Source organism: Hyaena hyaena, unplaced genomic scaffold, assembly GCF_003009895.1.
Source record: "Hyaena hyaena isolate Hyena2069 unplaced genomic scaffold, ASM300989v1 scaffold_40, whole genome shotgun sequence".
NCBI lineage: Eukaryota > Metazoa > Chordata > Mammalia > Carnivora > Hyaenidae > Hyaena > Hyaena hyaena.
In genome coordinates, this window is record NW_024080672.1 from 1,080,029 (window position 1) to 1,091,796 (window position 11,768).

The following is an 11,768-nucleotide window of genomic DNA, read 5'->3' on the forward strand; positions in this document are numbered from 1 at the left end:
CTCAGCCTCGGCACTACTGACACTTGGACCTCACAGCTCTTTTCGGTAGGGCCTGTTGCAGGCAGCATAGAGACCAGTAGCATGCCTCCAGGTCTGGCAACCAATGATATCTCCACAAATTGCCAGTTCTCCTCTTGGGGGCAAATCACCCCTGGCCGAGCATCACTGGTCTATACAAAGAGCCTGCCACAGTCTCTGCCACTCTTATTCCCTTAATACCTCCTACTTTAAAGAGACTATGGAATAGTCTATGGGAGAGGACATACAGAAAACAGCACCAAGCTGTGTATCTGTCATCGTAAGTGAGGACATGAGCACTATGGTGGCCAGAAGACAGGCATAAACCCATGTCATCCTTGCTGTCATGAGGGGCCAGACTGAGTTTGGAGTTGGTAGAACATTCCACAGTGAGAACACTGCATTGCAGGTGGTTGAATTAAATGGAGGTTGTGGGCAGAGGGAAAGAGAATCTGAATTGGACTCAGAAGGGCTGATGACTGGATATGGAGGACATAAAGACCAAAGCAACAGGCCGGCAGGTGTCCCCCACCTGGAAGACTTGGTGAGGCAGAGCTATGGTAGCTGAAGTTGTTAATGGGAAAAGTAGGAAACGGGACAGAAGAAAGGTCAAAGCGCAATGATGAGTTTGGATGTTTCAGATTTCAGAGGACTTTCAGATTTCGGAGGATGTTTCAGATTTCAGAACATCACACTAGACATCCCATGCAGAAAGCAGCACATTCTCAGCTCTATAAGACAGAACTCCAAGGGACCTGGTTGGCCTAGTCAGTTAAGTGTCAAACTCTAGATTTTGGCTCAGATCATGATCTCATGGTTCGTGAGATCAAGCCCCACATCAGGCTCTGCATTTACTAGCTGACCATGAAGCCTGCTTAACATTCTCTCCCGCCCTCTCCCTCTGCCCTTCCCATGCTTGTGTGTATGCTCCCTTTCTTAAAAGAAAAAGGAAGGAAGGAAGGAAGGAAGGAAGGAAAAGAAGAGAAGAAAAAAGAAAAGAAAAAAGAAACCCCCCCCCAAAAAACTCCAGAATGAGGACAGCTGATTGGGGGGGAAAATGTAGCAGTCATTTCTCTATTTGCATAACAGCTCAGAAAGAAGTCCCCTGAGTACTGCAACAGGGGATGTACTTCTTTGGACAGTGTGCAGTAATACTTGAATTGTACTAAGTTCTAGTAAGCAAAAGAAACTATTGAACACCATTGAACAAATAAAATGTCAGTTTGTACTTTCAGTTCCTTTTTAACTATAAAGAGCAATTACCCAAGATTGCATTATTACCATCATACTTAATATCCTTTATTTAAGGGCATTTGTATCTTTTAGGAGAAACAAAATCTTAGGACTACAGAATACAAGGTGAAAAGAAAAATGTTAATATTTTTTCCATGAATTTTCATTCCTGTTTATAGAATATTAGTTGTAAATACTTTTCATCCACAGATTTTTAAGTTATGTTGTAGGTTACATCATAGATGCATTTATTTAGACACAGGCAAATTTAAGAGTCCATTCTACAGCTGCATTTTTATAGTTATGCAAATGTCCACAATGGTATGTATATTTCTTTTCTAAAACAAGTTGGAGCAAGTGAATTGGAGCCCACAGTAAAACAAAGACTCTATGAAAAGATGTCATATTTATTAATAATGTTAGGGCCTATTAACATTACCTTCAGCGGGGCACCTGAGTGGCTCTGTTGGTTAAGCGTCTGACTTTGGCTCAGGTCATGATCTCATGGTTCATGGGTTCGAGCCCCATGTCGGGCTCTGTGCTGACAGCTAGCTCAGAGCTTGGAGCCTGTCTTCAGATTCTGTATCTACTTCTCTCTCTGACCCACCCCCTGCTCACCCTGTCTCTATCTCTCTCTCATAATTAAATAAAACATCAAAAAAAATTTAACAGTACCTTCAGGAAAAAGAAAAATGATGTTAAAAAAACACACCAGTAATCTTACAAGTAGAGAGCTGGTATATAACGTTAGTTACTACAGTAAGAAAATAGAGACCTATAATGAAGTAACTAATAGACCAATCGTACATCGTATACAATGTCCCAATGTCAAATAAGCACAACAGAAAACATAGTAAAATGCAAAATCACCAAAACAGCAAGGAACAACTCTCTGCACTGTCTCCGTAAACCACGTAGGGTTTGGCAGACCATGGATAAGTTTACAATTCTCAGTGACTGAGTAGAAAGCTTATTGTTTAAAAATGAAATTGTGTTCCCCTATTTCTATTGATGTTCAGGAGGCAGGAGGTCTTGGTTAGATGCTATCTGAGCCAGCGTCCAAGATGGCCTCTGAGGACTCAACCTCCCGGCATGCACGCCCTTAGGTAGTTCTCCACCTCCGACTAGCCTTGGTCTGTGTGATCAAAAGCATACAACAGAAAAGATGGTATGTCACCTCCAAGATTGGGCTGTAAAAGGTGGCAACTTCTGTCTGGGTGCTTTCCATCACCTGACCCCAACTTCAGATCAGTTGCCCTGGGGGACAGAAGCAAGCTGCCAGGCGGTGAGCTGTCCTAAGAGAGGCCCACCCTCTCTGAAGGTGAGGAACTGAAGCCAGTGAGGAACTGAGGGCTCCCAACAACTTCATGAGTGGGCTCAGAAGTGGGTTCTTTGGCCATGGTGGGCCCCCAAGATGATTGCCGCTCCAGCCAACAGTTTGACAGCAACCTCACAAAGGACCCTCAGCCCCTCTCAGCCTGGATCTTTGACATTCAGTAATGTTTGTTTTAAGTGGCTAAATTTTGGAGTAATATATTTTGCAGTGACAGATAACTAATATAAATGTCTTCCTTGTCTTTCACAGAGACAACTCTTAGAAAACTGGATGAAACTAGTTTTACTAATCTGACAGACTACCAACATGGGAAAAATAAACTCAGGAGAGAGAATTAAGGAAGTGACTAATCCTTTAAGGAGGAATGGTACTTCATTAGAGAGCTCCTACAGTGCTTATCCCTTTATTAGAGAAGTAGTAACACCCACATCATCTTCAGAAGATTTTTGTTATATCCATGACACTATGCTAGGTTGAGGATGTCTGTTGAGAAAGATGAGAGAGAAAACACTTGAGCACCTCCTCTCATCTGTCTTTAAGAGGATGGTGACTCAGTCAGTAATTGTCTACTGAACGCCTACTTCTATAAAACTAGTAAATGATGGATAAAAATGGCACGTGCCTAGCAAAATGTCAAACCCCAGGGAAATGGTTAATTAGGGCACAGATATACTATAGACTCTTAATGCAGCCATTGAAAGAATTCTAATGACAAACACTGAAATTGGGAAATGTTATGAATCATTGCCAATATAGAATTACACTTACATAGTAGTACACTATTTGTGTATAATAGATGTAATGTAATACTAGGAAAAATGCAATTAAAAGAGAAAGGGCATGAATAAAATTTATCATTCTCACTGGGTTGGGCGATAATAAAAGTTTTTGTTGGGGCAGATAGAGTAAGAGGTGGTTCCTCATAGGATAGCAGCATCAGTAGGTTTGGGAGGTAAGCATCCTAACTGTGTCACTTAATAACCATATAACTTTGGAAGGTTAATTAACTGTTACCATTCCATGCTATAGCTTCCTTATTTATTAAATGGGGATAATGTTAATAATGTTAGTGCCTACTTCATAAGCTTGATGTAAAGATTAAGTGAAAAAAATGAGTTAACAGATATTTACTGGGGTCCATCATATGTTAAACAAGCAACAAGCTAATAACTATATTGTTTTGTTGTGTCTTCTGTATTGCACATATCACTTCTATAATAAAAAGAAACAAAACAAAAAAGACATGTTTCTCTGCCCAGTAAGTCATCACAATGGCAAAACACAGACAATTGACAGAATGCTGTCTGTGACAAGCCAAACCTATAATACTACAGTCCCCTTCAACTGTGGTTTGCTTCCTAAGGTTTCGGTTACCTATGGTCAGCTGCGGTCAGGAAGCAGATGATCCTCCTTCTGACGTATATAGTAGCCTGACTCCATCACAATGCCTGTTATTCATCTCACTTCACCTCATCATGTAGGCACTTTATCATCTCACATCATCACAAGAAGAAGAAAAGTCTAATATTCTAAGACCATATTCTGAGAGAAAGACCATATTCACATAAATTTTATTATAGCATATTATTATACTTGTTCTATTTTACTATTGTTATTAATCTTATTGTGCCTAATTTATAAATTAAACTTTATCATAGATGTGTATACATAGGAAAATATATATAGAGTTCAGTACTATCCTACTACACTCCTACTCATGACTGCATTTTTTAAACTTTCAAATGATTTGTATTTTTTTTTTTTTTGCAAAGTAGGGGCCATAGAGAAAACATATGAGTTCATGACTATTTTTCTTTTTAAATGTTTTGATTTATTTTGAGAGTGAGCAGGGGAGATACAGAGAGGGTGGGGACAGAGGATCTGAAAGGGCTTTGCACTGACAACGAAGAGCCCAACTGGGGACTCAAACTTAACCATGAGATCACGATCTGAGCAAAAGGCAGACACTCAACCAACTGAGCCACCTAGGCAGTGACTCCCCCACCCCCCACCTCCAAGTTCATGACTGTTTCTGAGTTTGGGATTGGATTTGTGATAAGAATAGGGATAGGATACCATAGTATGGCGCCCCCTAGGGTGGTGCTGAGCAGAATCCTTACAACCATGTATGTCAGTGAAAAGACTGCTAGGGTATTGGTATTTTGGAAAGTGAGATCATTTCTTTGGATTAATTTAGTGAAATGTGTTATGATCTAAAAATGTTACTGAACCCAGTAATATCACCTTGGAGAAATTACACATAAAGAAATCATTCTAAAAAAGAAAAAAAGCTAAATGTACCAGATATTTATAGCACTCTAAAATTAAAGAATTGAAAACAATCTGAATGCCCAACAATAAGAAATTGTAAATAGTGTTTCAAGTTGATAAACTAGTATACAGTCATTAAAAATCAAAATTATAAAAAGTAGGTGCTAATAACTTATAATAAAGAAAGTTATAATGGGAGTGCCTGGCTGGCTGAGTCAGTAGAATATGTGACTCTTTTTATTTCTTTAATGTTTTATTTATTTCTGAGAAAGAGAGAAGAGAGACAGCATGAGCAGGGGAGGGTCAGGGAGATACAGAATCCGAAAGAGGCTCCAGGCTCTGAGCTGGCAGCACAGAGCCAGACGTGGGACTCAAACCCACGAACCGTGAGATCATGACCTTAGCCAAAGTCGGAGGCTTATTAACCAACTGAGCCACCCAGGCACCCCTAGAATATGTGACTCTTGATCTCGGGGTGGTAAGTTAGAGCCCTACATTGAGCACAGAAATTACTTTTTAAAAAGTTAAAATAAAAAAGACAAACAGTAAGTATGTTGTAACTATATAAATCACTTATGCTTATGGACAATATTTAAAAAGAAAAAATCGGAAAAGTTTGTTAGGGTGGTGGAATGAAAATGACTTCTTTATTTCATGAATTGTTTTTATTATTGATATAATACTTAGTGTAATTTTAAATTGTTAAAAAAAATTTTAAACTAGAAATTTGACTCAGCAATTCTATTTCTAGAAATGTATCCCAAGAAAAAAATCAAACAGGAAAAAATTTACACTTAAGATTATTCAAAAGAATGGGGCACCTGGGTGGCTCTGTCAGTTAAGCGTCCGACTTCAGCTCAGGTCATGATCTCACGGTTCATGGGTTTGAGCCCCGCGTCGGGCTCTGTGCTGACAGTCAGCTCAAAGCCTGAAGCCTGCTTCAGATTCTGTATCTCCCTCTCTCTCTGACCCTCATCTGCTCACACTGTGTGTGTGTGTGTGTCTCTCTCAGAAATAAATAAGAACATTAAACAAAAAATTAAAAAATAAAAAAAAATTTTTAAAAAAGGGAGTGACTTGCAAGTGTGATAAATTTGGGTGGTTCACCCAGTTCTATGGAGGGGAGAAAGAACCCGGGCCTGATGCTCATAAATGAATGAAAATCTGCCCCAGTGCACCTATGGGTGGAGCTGGAGAGTTCATTTGAATCTATCATGACTGGATTTTCTTTTTAAATTCAGCATAATGATAATAATAACAATAAGATTACTAGTGTTTATACAGTGAAAAGTAAGTGTCCTTGTCTTAAGATTGCCAAAGTTAGAGACTGTTTTCCTTCCCTTGCTGGTTTTAATACTACTACTAATAATTGCTCACTTTTTTTTAGTGGTTACTATGTCTCAGAAACTAGATTTCCTGCATATATTTACTCACTCAAATCACCTACAACCCTCTGAATATGTTCAGCTGACAATCCTCATATTTCTAGACAACACTGTATCACAGAGAAGTTCAATATCTTACCCAACGTTGCACGATTTATGAGCGATGGAACTGGAATTCAAACGCAGACAGTCTGGCTTTCCAGCCTGTTTGATTAATCTAATCATGCTGCTCTAATTTCCGTGGTAGTAGGATGGAATTCTCTAGACATAAAGAGAAGGGCCAAAGGACAGCATTATTTCCTAGCATAGGTGATGCTAAGCAGATTTCATCCACCTGACTCCTGAGCTGCTCTGGCCCCCACAGCAGTAGAGGCAGACTCAAGTGGTTTATCCACGGCTGCCTACTACTACCATTTCTTAGATGTCCTTCCTGGGATATATAAATACAGGGGTAGTTTTTCTGTATTACTTTTAAACAAATGGTTAAAAATTCACCTCAGAAGTCATTCTTTTTTGGTTCATAACTAACTCGTTCTCATTCTTTTTTATCAGCTGATATTCCATTTGTTTAACAAATCCCCTGGTAATAGATTCTTTCTAAATGATACTACAATTAGTATCTTTGGATATTAGTCCTTTGCATAAGTGAAAGCCACACTATATTCCTAGTAGTGAAATTATTATATCAAAAGGTATGGGCATTTTAAAGTTTACTAGATTGTACTTAATTTACCTCCAAGGCATACCAATCTGTATTCCTACCAAACATGTGCCTCCACTTCGCGGATTAAATAAATGCATGTTCAGTCTGACACCCCCTCACCATTACAACCCATTCCCTAATTCCATTTTTCAAGGAAGTCTTTGGTCAGTGATTCTGTCCTCTGGGAAGAAAAGCAATACAGTGCATAGAGGACATGCCAACCTTCACTGGGAAGTTCTGTCCTCTCCATTCTCCATGAGAAGTGACTGATTCCAGGGCTGCGGTAGAGAAACTAGAATGAGTCTTGAACATCCTATTGTGCAATGCAGTGCTCAAAGAATTATGGGGGAATGTCAGTGAGGTCATAGAAACTGTCAAGTACTGAGGTGCCTGCGTGGCTCAGTCGGTTAAGCGTCCAACTTCGGTTCAGGTCAAATCTCGCAGTTCGTGGGTTCGAGTCCCGCATCGGGCTCTGTGCTGACAGCTCGGAGCCTGCTTCGGATTCTGTCTCCCTCTCTCTCTGCTCCTCCCCCACTCATGCTCTGTCTCTCTCTCACTCAAAAATAATAAACATTAAAAAAAATTAAAAAACACTGTCAAGTATGGAATAATTAGTGCTATAAAAGCAATTTTGACTTATATAAGTCATTGCATCAGATTAGAACCTACTGAATAAAATAAAAATCTATGAGTCTATTGTGATAAAAATAAATATATAAACAAATGGGAGTGAAAGTAAAGCTCTATCTTTTAGTAGTATGCTAACAAATAAATGTAGAAGGAATGACAGAATTAGAATATCACCAATCGGGGGCACCTGAGCGGCTCAGTTGGTTAAGCATACAACTTCGGTTATGGTCATGATCTCATGGTTCGGGAGTTCGAGCCCCGCGTCGGGCTCTGTGCCGACAGCTAGCTCAGAGCCTGGAGCCTGTTTCGGATTCTGTGTCTCCCTCTCTCTCTGACCGTCCCCTGCTCACGCTGTCTCTCTCACTCTCTCTGGGAAATAAATAAAACATTAAAAATTTAAAAAAAATAGAAAAGAAAATCACCAATCGGGAACCACCATAATAGTAATAAATGATTCAGACAAGACCATCAATAAATTCTAAAATGATGAGTGAAAGTTGGCTAGAGAACAAGATATTCATAGAGTCTAAAGTATCTCTTCACAAAGAATAGTCATTGATTGCTTATTAATTGATAGTACTACATACTCATTAACTTATCAGTGGGAAAACATGGGGGACATTAGCTTAATCATAAGACAAAAGTTAACATCACCAGTAATGGAACAAATCGACATTATGTGCTTTCTGTTATGTTATACTGAAAAAAACCCCACAACATCTGCTTGTGGGTTTTTTGTGGGTTGTTGTTTTTTTTTTTTTGCTTTTTTGGTTTTTGGTTTTTGCCAACAACACACAGCTTGAATCTAATCATAAATGATCATCAGGCAAACCCAAATTTCAACACAATCTACAAAGTAACTGGCCTGTTCTTTTCAAAAATGTCAAGGTCATGAAAGACGAACAAACTGTTCCAGACTGAAAAGAATAAAGAGATATAACAACTATGTACAATTCTGAGGTTGGCTTGGATCCCAGACCAATAAAGGACATCATTGGGGCTAACAGTAAAATGTGGAAAAGGGGTCTGTGGATAGGTGAAAATATAATATCTGTTCCTTTGTTTCATTGGTTATATATAATCATGCAGGAGAGTGTTTTTGTTTTTAAGTGCTATACACTGAAGTAGTAAGAAGTAATGGGAACTTCAAGTCTACAACGTATTCTCAAGTTCAGAAAAATACTATGTACTGTAATGAGAATAACAGGCAAATATGATAAAATGTTAACAACTGGAAAATCTGGGTAAAGTATATATGGGAGTTCTTTGTAATATATACCTTTTCCTATATGCTGAAAGTATTTAAAAACAAATAGTTAAGACAATGTTTTAAGTATAAAACTAATCATCATACCTACAAGAAAATTTACTAAACTTTCAAGGAACGGATAATTCTAATTTAATACCAGACTTCCAAAGAATGCAAAATGACAAAACACTCCTCAATTCATTCTATGAGGCTACTGCAAACTCAGTAACTAAACTAGATATAACAGATACTAGAAGAAAAAATTACAGTCTCATGCACGAACACACATGCAAAATCCCAGAGTATGAGTAAAGTATACCCAGAAATGTGTAAAAAAGATAATACACTGTAACTAAGTTCAGCTTATCCCTAGAATACAAGTTTCATCTAACATTAAATTTTGTAAACGTAAGTCATAACATTAATAGATTTAAAAAGAAAAAACATATATTCTCAAGAAGTGTATAAAAAGCATTTGTGGAAAAAACCCTTGGCAAACTAAGAATGGAGAGAAATTTCTTTAACCAGATAAATAGTAGCCACAAAAAAAAAAAAAAAAAAAAAAGATGCTCCCTTATCACCTCTATTCTACACTGTACGAGTGGTTGTAGCCAGCCCAGCAAGACAAGGAAGAAAAGGAACTGGGGAGAAGAAACGGAGAGAAGATATATAGGCATTAGGAGTGAAAAGGCAGAAACAAAATTGGTTTTATCCACAGATGATACAAATGTTTACTAGAAAACTCAAGATTCTTCAGACTAATCATCAATTAATAAATTTAGTACGATGGCCAGATATAAAGTCAGTATACAAAAAATCAATTATATTTAGATACTCTGGCCATAAAGGAAACTTAATTTCCAAAATGACACCATTAACCAGAGCAACATAGAGACCCTAGTAATAGGTTTACTAAAAGATGTACAAGGAATTAAAGAAGACCTAAATAAATGCAAGCATTTAGCGTGTTCCTGAATAGAAAGATGTTATTTTAAAAATGTGGCTTAAGGGACGCCTGGGTGGCTCAGCCCATTAAGCCTCTGAGTTCGGCTCAAGTCATGGTCTCACTGTTCCTGAATTCGAGTCCCGCGTCGGGCTCTGTGCTGACAGCTCAGAGCCTGGAGCCTGCTTCGGATTCGTCTCCCTCTCTCTAGCTCTCTCTCTGCCCCTTCCCTGCCTATGCACTTGCGCTCGCACTCTCTCACTTTCTCTCTCTTTCTCTCTCTCTCTCTCGACCTTTCCCCACTGTGTCTTCTCTTTCTCTCTCAAAATTAAACAAATAAAAATAAAAATCAACCACTCGTTTGCAGTTACCCCTTCCCCCACTCACCCTCTGTATCTCTCGAAAATGAATAAACATTAAAAATATTAAAACAGAAAAAGAAACAAACACTCGCGTTTGCAGGTTTCCTTCCCTCGTAGCTGAGCTTAATCCAAACAAACACACTGGCTAACCCACCGCCTGCCAAAACCACGCTTCCGAATCCCTCACTCACCTTCCACAGGTGCTGGCTCCTCAGGCCCGGCCTACGGGGGGCACGTGACCCAGTTTCGGCCAATAGGCTGCAACGGGCGTCCGCAAAGGGCTTCTGGGAAAATCCCCGGTCTCGGGCTGGGCAGAGGAGACTCAGGCGCGCGTCTCGCGAGCTGCTTGCCCTAGTTCGAGCTCCTCCAGGAGCCGGCTCTGAAACAAGCATTCGAGCACCAGTAGTTTGTCTGGGAGATGGGAGGGGAGTGGGAAAGTGAGACCGGAAAAGGCAAAAAGCCAATAAAAGATGAGTTATCAAAGCAAGTTCCCATGCGAGTTACTGAGGCCTAATCCACCTGGGAAGCAATGTGGAACATGACTTCAAAGTGAGCCTCCCGCACCAAGGGCGAGGAGCAGGCCTTACTTGACTATTGCCATCAGCTATTGCTTGAGTGCTGGTTCCCAGAGGTTCCAGTGGCCAGAGACCCCTCAGCTAGGAGTGTGGGTGGGATGCGTTGCTAGCAGTTTGAAGCTGGGTCAGCATCCATGAAAATGGTACATGCCAAGACGGTATGGGCAGGGTACTGACGGCATTTGTTACATCCAACTTGCTCGCCCTGTTGAAATGTTTGTGAGAGAACGTGACATGGGGGGACGGAGGCGGGGGGGGGGGGGGGGGGGGGGACTCCAGTCACATTCAGCTGTGATGGGAAGGCAGAGAAAACTGAGTCCAGGCCCTAGNTCCATGAAAATGGTACATGCCAAGACGGTATGGGCAGGGTACTGACGGCATTTGTTACATCCAACTTGCTCGCCCTGTTGAAATGTTTGTGAGAGGGCGTGACAGGGGGGGGGGGGGGGGGGGGGGGGGGGGGGGGGGGGGGGGGGGGGGGGGGGGGGGGGGGCGGCTGCAGCTGTGATGGGAAGGCAGAGAAAACTGAGTCCAGGCCCTAGAACTTGGGCATCAGAGAGCCACTGAACCCAAAGAACAAAGTCCTACCCCAGGACCTGCTGTGCGAAAAAAAGAGAAACTCCTCTTTATTAAACCACTGATTGTTGAGATAAATGCATTTTAAAAACCCGTATAATCTTTCTCTTGATGCTTTGCTCAGGGACATTTATTTAGCTTAATCTCCGTGGGCTTAGAGTTTTGGAAACCAAAGCCAGGAGACTTAGTGATATTTCTGATTTTTAAAAAAAAATTTTTTAAATGTTTTATTTATTTCTGAGAAAGAGACAGGCAGCGTGAGCAGGGGAGGGTCAGAGAGAGAGAGGGAGACACAGAATCGGAAGCAGGCTCCAGGCTCTGAGCTATCTGTCAGCACAGAGCTCGACGCAGGGCTCGAACCCACGAACCGTGAGATCATGACCTGAGCCGCCGTCGGACACTTAACCGACTGAGCCACCCAGGAGCCCTGTGATATTTCTGATTTTTGTTTGATTGAGGGAAAGAGAGAGAGAGAGAGGGAAAGGAA

At 40.6% G+C, this 11,768-nt stretch overlaps 1 long non-coding RNA gene across 2 annotated transcripts in view; it reads right to left on the bottom strand.

Annotated features, from left to right (window-relative positions):
• The window catches only part of LOC120230305, a 32,433-nt gene extending 22,089 nt beyond the window's left edge, over nucleotides 1–10,344 (bottom strand). Inside the window, exons 1-2 of one of the 2 annotated variants that reach the window (XR_005527970.1) lie at nucleotides 10,322–10,344; nucleotides 6,383–6,504 (exon numbers count right to left, since the gene is read on the bottom strand). This is a non-coding gene — a long non-coding RNA (uncharacterized LOC120230305). Of the gene's footprint in view, nucleotides 1–6,382; nucleotides 6,505–7,168; nucleotides 7,223–10,321 lie in introns of those variants that run through there. The other variant, XR_005527971.1, reaches the window with a different exon arrangement.
• Nucleotides 10,345–11,768: the final 1,424 nt, after the last annotated feature.